This window comes from Pistacia vera, unplaced genomic scaffold (genome assembly GCF_008641045.1).
Source record: "Pistacia vera cultivar Batoury unplaced genomic scaffold, PisVer_v2 Contig464, whole genome shotgun sequence".
In the NCBI taxonomy this organism is placed as follows: Eukaryota; Viridiplantae; Streptophyta; class Magnoliopsida; order Sapindales; family Anacardiaceae; genus Pistacia; species Pistacia vera.
This window is the reverse complement of record NW_022196295.1, coordinates 400122-411054: the sequence shown is the minus strand read 5'-3', so window position 1 is coordinate 411054 and position 10933 is coordinate 400122. Positions and strand designations below refer to the sequence as shown.

General features: G+C 33.5%; 1 long non-coding RNA gene across 1 annotated transcript; it reads right to left on the bottom strand.

The window, feature by feature from the left end:
• Positions 1-6711: 6711 nt before the first annotated feature.
• LOC116145694 lies at positions 6712-10577 on the bottom strand. The gene is made up of 3 exons (XR_004130408.1): positions 10093-10577; positions 9412-9484; positions 6712-6850 (listed from the first exon to the last, which is right to left on the bottom strand). It is a non-coding gene; the product is annotated as an uncharacterized LOC116145694 (long non-coding RNA).
• Between the last annotated feature and the right edge of the window lie 356 nt (positions 10578-10933).

Here is a 10933-nt window from a genome sequence, read left to right as displayed (position 1 = left end):
ATCAAAATAATTATTAGTCACACAAATATAATTTTGTTTAGCTCTACCACTCCAAATATCAACTGTTAGAGCCACACTAACATGACAACTATGCATTTTATTTCTTAATTCTAATTTCATTTTCCCAAACAATTTTATCAAATCATTTCTAGTTGTAGTTTTAGAATAACTTTTAAATCTTGGAAAAAATGAATTTTTAATAAATCTTTCAAAATATTTATCTTCAGCCATATTAATAGGTTGATCAGTTATAGCAATATATAAAGCTAATTGTTCCCTATATTCATCAGAATTATAATGCCAAGTAGTACCCATATTAGTTATTTGAGTTTGATTGATTTCTCTATTTCCATGTTGATTCATATGTTTACTAGCATGCCCTTTTAAAATACTAGTGCCATTACCTGCATCAGTTTTATAAATATTTCTACAATACTTGCATCTTGCTTTCTTCACTTGAACTCTATTTTCTGTCTCGTAAAATTTATCGAAATGCACCCAAACGTCTTATGTGTGCCTGTTGTCAATTCCAACTGTAGTTGATGAACCCGTTTCTGCTTGAGATGGAGTTAGACGAGGACGGCGATTATAAAGACGACTTCTAAAACCACCGGAAGCTGTAGCAGCAAGGGGAGGAAGGGGGGAATATTATGAGGTGTATCGGATTCTAAGAATGGGAAAGCAGGACTATTTGAATCTACTGCATTTACATTAGTAAATTCAGGGGGACCAGGATAATTTTCTTCATCATCGAAATTGATGGGATGGAAATATCTAAAAAATTGGATATAGAAGAAATATGAATTGAAAATTGCAAAAACTAATAAAAATGAAAATGAGATTGAGAGATTTTAATAGAGAACATGAGAGAATGAGAGACTTGGGATGTGAGGAAATATGAGAGTTTAGGCCCTATTTATAGAAAAAAAAGGGGGGGGGGGAAGAAATTAACCAAAAAGACCCCTCCAACTGCTATAGGATAGTTATATTTCAAGGGTAAAGTGAGTTTTTGCAAAAAAAAACAAAAAAAAAAAATTAATTAATTAATTAATTAATTTTTTTTTTTGTCCAACCCGAGGGTCAACCTGACGGGTTGCCAACCCCACGAATTGAAAACCCCCAACTCGGCAGGTTGGATGGGTTTTTTTTTTTTTATAAAAAAAATATATAACCCGCCAGGTCGCCAGGTTGGCCTATGAAGGCCCAGCCCACCTGGTGGGGTATATCCAGACTGGGTTGAGGTGGGCCAGGTTAGGGTTGACCCGCCTAACTAGGCCCATTTGTTCCACCTCTACCTTTATATAACTAAATAAAATGAACCATCATTGAAATATTTCTCTGGATATAAACAACAAGGAGTGATTAGGAGAGCTAAATTTCAAGGAAATATCTTCATGATTTTAAGCCTTTTAAAGATTCAATAACATGAATGAATTAAGACAATGTTTGCAAATAACATCCAATATAGTAATACATAAACATATTAAATTCTAAGATTAGTTCTCTAATTTAAAAGTAGTATAACAAATGAAAACTTAGGACCACAAAATATGTGTATATCATAATAAATAATAATAATCATTGTTTTAAAACCAGGCCTGACCCGATCGGTTCAATGATGAATTGGGTTGGGAGAGTCTAAAAATTGGGGGGCCTATTTGACCCAGATTCACCTACGGTTAGATCGGGGGTACTGTAGCAACCTGCTAGTCCAACCGTTTTTTTTTTTTAAAAACCAGGTGAAGAAATTATAGAAACTAGCGACTTTCGGCAAGCAAAAACAACAACTTTCGACAATTTTGAAGGGTGGATCAAGGTGAGTCGAGACGCGGTTTTTGATTAAGTTTTAGTCACTGAAATTTGGCCAAGAAACAATGAAACCCTAGCTTCTGATTGCCGAAAATTGGTGGGTGGAATGGCTTGGGAACTTTGGAGGTTTTGTAGGGGAATAGCCAGTGAGTCTAATGGTGGTGGTGGTTGGAGTTTTCGTTGCTCAAAACGGCTGAAATCTGGCAAAGGACAACCGAAAAAATGTGTTATCCATCGCCGGAGTTTAACGAGTGATGAGAGGGGATAAAAGGTATGGTTTTGAAGAGGAGAGGACAGGGGTTCCAATAGTGGTGATCGGGGTGATTTTGAGTGAGAGAATAGTCGGAAAAAGGGGAAAGAAGGCCGACGTCGACGTGCACTAACATGTGTTAGAAAGAGTGACTATGCTAATGTGTGCCGATTTAAAACATTTGGATTTTTTTTAGGTGACACATCACCGGTTTGACCGGTGGATCAAACCAGTCAACCTGGGACCCAACTTATTTGCTGGGTTTAGCGCCGAGTTGGTTTTTAAAACATTTATAATAATAATAATTTACCACTAGAAGGAAAGTTATTTTGAATCCATGATATATATTTGTTTCACGAGATCTATTTCTTTATTGTAAATTACAAGATATAAATACGTTGTAATTACAAGATATTATTAACTGATTTATATCCATCAAATAAAATTTAAAATATATTTTTCAAAAAATAAAAATACTATCCCTTACCCTCACAATTTATCTTTTTGTATTTCAGGCTTTCATGTAACTGTTTTTCACCTAAAACCATCGACTGAATTGAATATTATTTAGTTAATTTAAAAGATAGGAAAAAAGGGATTAATAGTGCAATACTAGTTAATATATTGTAAAATATTAACTGAACATATGTACAAACAATTTTGTGCTATACTCATAGCATATGTGACCCACTGCATTTGATAATATATGGACCCACTATTACCAATTAGGTAGATCGACTTAAAACCAATTTGCATATAAATTGAAATTATATTATAGATGCAAATTATAATAAGTTTTAAAATAAAAGCTTAAAATTTGATATGATAAAGAGCTTGAAATTCATGTTATTTGAATATGATAGAAAAATGATTTATCTCTCTTAATATATAATAATAATAAAAATTCATAATTTAGTATTATTACTTAAATTCAATGTATTCTTCTTAATCTTAGTTTACTTCAATCAAAATGGAAATCTAGAAAATATCCTCATAAAGAATTAGATTTTCTCTTAAGTTAACTTCAACGGACTATCAAAGCTTTTTATAACATTTTGACAAATCGTCATCATCAATAACAAATTAACAATAGTAAATATTTGATTTGATATTTTTATTTGATTTTCATTAATTTTAAATATTAATCACGAATTAAGTCTAGTTTGAATTTTTTTTCAAAATAGAACTTAGATTTCTTATGAGTTATATGAACATATAAGTGATACAATTCAACAACAAAATGAAATCATACAAACAATTTAAAAGAAGAAGAAAGAGTTAACAATTACCTTGAGCTGGATTCGCCATGTATAAGATTTTGAAATTCCAATGTTTTGGGGATTGGTTCACCTCGCTCTTCGTCATAATCAAAGATGAAACATCTTATGGATCTAGATTCTTCCGTCGCTATTCCTGGCATTAGGAAATTCATAATCCCGAATACAACCATTTATTAGTAGCTATCCAACTATCCCCATTACATTGGTATATGAAGTTATACTCAACATACTATAAGTAATTGACCTACCATACGCAGCAGAAAACAAAAATTAAATCAGTAAGTCAATTACCTTTCTTTGCATAGATTCGAGTATAGATTATACCGTTTACATGTTTATAAACAAAAATATGTATAAAGTAAATCCATTCAAGGATTAGAATACTTACGTATGTTTGGAGGCTCCTTCGAATATCTCTGATTTCGGACAGAAACACTGTTCATGATACTGTTCGCGATTACTGTTCACGTGATTTTTTGCCAACCAATCCAAAGTAGGATCACACTCACGGAAGTCCACACGAAGATAATCTGCATAACCCTTGATTATTATGCTAGAACAATCAAGGGCTTCAAGAGTCAAGAAAGAATAACAAGAAAAGTTTTCTTCTTCAGAGAGAGAGATAGGGTGGCTAGGGTGTTAATCAATGTTTTAAAACCCAATCTGGGGTACAACCCAGCAAAGTTTCCGGGTTCTGGGTTGACTAGTTGACAAAAAAATTTAAAATTAAGCAAATGCACCCCTAAAAATTACATGTAAGTCCCTATATGTTTGAACTTTATCAAACACACCCTAAATGCAAATCGACTGGCGACCGATTGGCGGTGGCAACACCCCAGATGCAACCCAATCTTCCCCTGAGCCCATTTCCACTAAAATCTACCCAAGATCTGGCCGAAATAGGTTCGATTTCGGCCAGATCTCACTGACGCTGGCGTAGGTATTCTAGGCCAGATCTCATCCACGTCGGCGACGACAACCCTCCCCATCACCCAGGAATCACTCCCCTCCTCCTCCCGACAAAAACCCACCTCACCCCACCCCCGTTAGCCTCTCCAATCACCGGCAAAATCCCATCATTGTCGTTGCCAGATTTGTTCGATTTTCGGTTGATTTACTCACCGGAAATCAACGATGTCAACACCATTACATTCACCAGCGCTTTATCTTCAAAAGCCCTAAGGTGCCGATGGTCAATTGGTCGCCGATCATCCACCCAAATCCTAGGGTTTTGGGTGAATAGGAAAAGTATAAACCCGGCCCGTTGAAGCTTCCGGGTCCTAGTTTAACCAGTTCAACCGACCGGGCCAGGACGGGTTTTAAAACAATGGTTTTAATTGAATGAATAATTCCATACTTGTTTTAATTTTAAGTTGCACTTATATAGTGCAACAATTAAAACCCTATTCCACTTAGGAATAGCATGGGCTCCAACCCTAGTTCACCCTTGCAACCAAACACACCCTTTATGGTATTTTAATTAATTAATTATTATTATAATTAAAATCAATTAATATATAATATTATATTAACATTTAATTAATAATAATAATTCATTTAAATATATATATACATAGATATATTTAAATATAATCTTACTAATTTAATTTTAATATTAAAATTAAATACATGCAACAAACTCAGCAAATTTAATTGTACTATGAAATTACCAAAATACCTTTTCGTCCTAAAAGACAAAAATACCTTTCTCACAAATTGATTCTTAAATTATCTTCTAAGTGTATGACCCGTAGGCTCCTTATCATATCGGCAGTGAGCAGTATCACAATTAATACCATTTAATCGTCTCACTACACACAAACCAAAATTGGCCCCTAGCAAGGCATCATGGCCACCCGATAGATTCGGATTTAGTGAAACCTCAGCCTGTCAACGGTATGGTTACCGTGCAATCAAATCCTTTCATCAATTGTTATCTCATTGAGACTGAGGTACATAAATAGTGTCAACCTCAGATATCCTCGACATGTTTGTATTCAGCTACTGGACCAAGACATGAATATTAAATTGGATTGAGCATCAATTCAATCTCACTGTGGCCACAGATTTAGTGTCATTGCTATTTATTGAACTACCCAGTGAGATAACTTCTCTCGTACCTAGGAGTGATGAATCCTTTGTCGATCCACCATTGTCTCGATACACTTCTCAATGTAGCCAATCACTACCGTATTGATAGCTCTGAATAGAACTACGTTGAGCTAGTGTCAAACTACACCAATTGGTGCATAAGGCGCTCCGATGATCTCAAGTCTAAAAATCACATGCACCATCATCCATTAGAGGATTTATTCCATAGACATTGAGGTTACCATCCATATGGAATCCTCTGGTGGGTCTGTCCAATGAACTTGCCTCTAGCAAGCACCTATGCGTTGCACCAGGTTGTCGGCAAACAACCTTGACAAGTGAGATCAATCACTGCCTTTCGACAGGGTCATTCAATACTATGATAGTCTTACCGTATTATCTATGTCCTCGGTCAGAATAATATTGGGGCTACAGACATTTCTAGAATGGCCACCATACGTGATCATAGGGTTCTCACTATCAAGATTTGAAACACTTGATACCGTTGCCACAGTTCTACCATCCTAAGGACATGTTTCATTACATACATGATATAGAAGAATATGCCTTTTATTGATAAATGAACATTTATTACAGAGTCAATTTTACAATAATTGATTAGCTTTAGGGCACCTACTCTAACACATACAATGGTCGTTTGTCACAACAACAATCCTAGAATGCTAATCTTGGAATGCTAAAACAGTGCAACAGCTAAAGCAAATGGTATCATTCAACAAACCTTGCGGATAGAAAAGTTCCATTACTTGGATTGCAGAAAAATTCCTATACAACGAAAATTATTAGTGTAACATCATATATTTTTTCATTAAATAAGAAGAAAGGAACTCTTCTAGTGTCCCAAACGTTGAAGGCATACAAAACCGCATCAAAGCCCAAGGTTATAAAGATTATTTTGGATAGGTGTGCCATTTAGGAACAATCTTATGGGCATGACAGATCGCTCTCTGAGGACTTTATACAACCTATTGTGGTTCAATCATTGAAGTCTTTCGAATGAGAAAATCATAGGAAAATTGAGAAGAGTGTTTCCATTAAAATATTAAATCTCACCTACTCAGATCTAGTCTTATATTAGACAACTAGCAGAAATTTACTCAAAATTCACACTAGTAATCACCCAATAAAGTTAAGAACGCTAGAACGGTGCAGTAGCTGAAGCTGATGGTATCATTTAATGAACATTGTGGTTGCCGTGGAAAAGTTCCATTACTTGGATTGCATAAAAAATCTTGTACAACGAAAATTATTAGTGTAACATCATATATTTATCATTAAATAAGAAGAAAGAAAATCATATCTAATGGGAATGAGTGAAAAATGCCAATGACTACCAACTTGTTGTAGATATCACCGTCCTCTGCTTATTAAACAAGCTATGTATTCTTCTTCATCTCCTCTGAGTTCATACATGCAATAGAATTGAGCAAATCAACCAAATCATCATTCACTTCGTTAAAAATTCTCAATAGCTGACCAATAAAAAAGCATGCATGTTTCTTCAAACTAAATTCAGGAAACAAGCATTATTTCTCAAACTGTTTACATTTAAAAACAATGAAATGATATTGTGATGCATGAAATTGCTCACTAATAGTAACTAAGTACTGGAGATGGCTTACTCATCATATTTTTCTTGAAATGAGTGACAGACATGGCCTCCAAGTATGTATCTACAACTAAGCAGGCACGAAGTGCTGTTAAACCAAAGTAAGGATAAGGAAGAAGGATTCTTACTAATTCAACGACATCAACTGGAGCTACCTATGAACAGAAAAACAGAGAGGTAAAAGCTACAATGAAGAGTTACAACTCTGGTAGGGATAAGATGATGAACTATATGAAAAACTGCAATTTTTTAAACAAAGAATATCGTAAGAACCAATTGCAAGTTACAATTATTCACACCACTCAACAATTACTTTAAACCCATGTAATGACATTCTCTTCTGATTCTCAATTAGTTGAGACAAATTTATAAGTGAAAGGGTGAATTAGTTTTGTAATTCCCTTTTTTCATCAAACTTGATCTCATGGCTTTATCCAAAGTTTTTATAAGAATCTGACTACAGTAAAATTGATTAGTAACAATTTGGTGCATATTAACATTATCTGCTAAGATTTAGGTGCTCTTCTCACACCCAAAATTAAATACAAGATGTAGCCTCCAAAGTTTCTTGGAAATCAGACACAACCACTAACCTTTCCTGTAAGTTCTCCACTCAAATGACAAGCCATAGTTTGAGAGACATGACCTTTTGGAACATGTGCAACCAACTCTTTCTTAGACCAACTCTTTCTTAGCCGGAAACATCATCTAATATTACATAATCATGCTTGCTATTAATCAATTCTAAGACTGAAACCAAACTAAATTGAAAACTTCCTAAAACTTTAATGCTCTAAGTTTAAGGTTCAACTTCCCATTTGTTATATTTATCTAACAATGTTTGGACGGGAACTCAAACATAGACAGTTACTTTTTATTTGACAGATATTAAATGAAAGACAAATAGGTGTAGAAGAACAGACAAATCATATACAAGTTTTGTGAAATTAGAGGTCCTGTAATCAGTTACTTGGTAGATTTCAAAACAACAATCTTCTCATGTATATATGGCAACCTACATAAGTCGCTTAACATCTTAATAGAGTTATAATGCTTGATATCCTTAAGGACTGACCAATATGTGAAGCCTTGACCTCCCTCATAGTAAATGGTTACCTCTTTGAAGGTTACCTTATATAAACTTCAAAGAATCAAGAATGGGAATTCAATAGCCCACCAAATGTATCAAATATTTCGTGGTGAGCCATCTCATATATTCCGATCTCAAGCATACAAGACATTATCAAAGGATAATGCATTACAACTACTGTATGCCAAAGTTATAACAAAATTTTTATCATTATACTATTGTTCATGTAGAAGTAAATAAAAAACAACTACGTAATACTCAAATTTTATTAAACTGACACCTGAAAAAGGAAATAAAGAAGAAGAATTAACATCAAATAATCAAAGAAAGAGCCACGAATACCTTTATCTACATCGAAGTTAAACAAAAAGTAAGAGAGGAAAAGAAGAGAACAAGGAGAGGAGGGAATTAATCGATGCCAGATAATGGTTTAGGAGAAGAGTATATAAACAAAACAAACTATCCACACCACCACTAAATCGATCCGTCACCATAAATAATAAAAATACTAACACAAAAATCTCTCCTAAGACCACAAACAACTTGTTTTAAGGGTAACTAGTTTGATTTAGAGTTGCATAAACCGTAAAAGATGAGGGTATAACTAATAAGAAAAAAAAATCAAGAAGTGAAATTAGAAGGAAAAATACAGCATACTACATAACAAGAAAATCAAAAATAAAGTGAATAGGTAGAGGTTAATGTATCCAAGAATAAAATTGACAAGAGAATAAAAAATCAATCATGAAGTAAAATTAATAAGAAAAATATAGGTGTTACCGCAGCCAATAAATTTGAAAAATTAAAAATAAAATAAAGGAGCAAAATTAATCTCAAAATGAAAATCTAAAAACTGAATAAAAAGATAAATTAGAAGCCAAAAGTAAATTAATAAGAAAATTAAAAATTAACAGCAAATATGTAAAATTAAGAATAAAATCAAAAGTTAGGAGCCGAAAAGGAAAAATTTATTAAATTAAAAAAAAAAAAGGTCACTACTGGGAGTCGAACCCAGGTCTCAAAAATTTAGAAGTCAAACGGTAGAAATCAATAAGAAAATGAAATATTAGAAAACATTAACAAATCAGGAAAAAAAAATAAAAATAAATAACCTGATACAACCTATAGAAGATGAGAAAATATGCTGTAATCATAATGTTTGACAGTAATTAGGATAGCCTGAAAGCATATATGATTAATGGGTATATCAAACTCCATTATTCAACAAGAAAAGCAATTACAGACTAATTTCAAGTAATACCTGCAATGAAAACTCAAGAGAACATCTTTAGATAACGCTTCATCCATCAACACCACATCTGTCCGCATAGTTCCTGCATGAGATAGCATATTTGGTGAAGCATTTCAAAATAACAAATTCAAGACAAAAGAAGAGAAGAAATTTAACAAGATCATCTGGCATAAAATATGATAGAATGAAAAAACTAATTATGCAGAACACAAAATATAATCCGTGTACCTTACTTGAACTAAATATTGACAAATGACTCATTATCTTCAATTCCAGTCTAGAAACAAACACACATATCTAGCACAATAAAATCTTGTGTGTGATTTCCTGCACTGTATGAGTTCCACTCACAGGAAGCCAACAATGAAATTCATCTGACATCATTACCAAGGTAGTTTTCCAGGAGAACCCTTAATGCAACAGCCAAATAGACCTCTTTGCACCACAGTCCACATCATCACCGATGGAAGAGAAGTTCGACTAGTAAAGTTAGGTAAATTTTAAATGAATAAGAATCCCCAATTTTTATGAAGAAGTCAACATTAACCATTCTATACGGATGAAAGAAATTGCTGGAAATGAAACAAGTATCAATTTATAAAATTCAACCAATATAACAAAAAAAGAGTAGACTACCAAATAATTAAAAGCAAGAAAAGGGGAGAGGAATCATTTCAATGGTTAACTTACATTGAAAACTTTCCGTCAACCAACTTGAAGCATCTTATTTCATATGTCCTTGTAAGTGTGCCCTCCCATATCAAGAAAGGGATATGTGAAAAAACTAGATATAATGTTAAGAAATTTAGCACAACAACAAAGGGAGCTTTTAAAATTAGAAGCTCACTTTATAGACTACTGTTCTGCAATCATCCCAGCACTTATATCAAACCTAGGGTTAAAACGATGATAATTCAAAATATACGAGCACCAAGAGTTCAATAATAAGGAGTGAGCCACATGAGCAAAATAATTTAACAAATTAAAATTCTGTTGACAAATAATTTGACTCTAAATCGAGTCTTCTTTACAATCTAGCTACTTAAGTTTGAAACAACCTAGTTGGTGAGTCTATCTTGTTCCTCTAACCAACCCATCTCCTGCACTGTATTAAAAAATTAAAGTGGTGTGCTTTACAAAGAAAGGAAAATCTACCATAGCCTAAGACGATAAAAGAAGGCCCTCTTGCAAACATTAAATGAACAAGTTATTGTGGAAGAAAAGACATATCATATCAAGTCTAGTGAGACAAGAAATTCTGTACTTACCTGCAGATTTAAATAGAAATGGATTAAATGTTATCATATAATTACTGAAATAGCCCTAAAAAGAAATGAGGGATATCTGGTGCGAATCTAATGGTCAATAAAAATTCAGCATTAAGATAAAATATTAAAACTAAGACTCTAGTTTCTCCTAACATGAAAAAACTAGGCCACCTAATATGCCATTAAAAGTTAAAACATACTCAATTCAAGTCAAACTAAACCAAGTGCGCAACGACTAACTAGAATCAACATTCAAAGTCAAG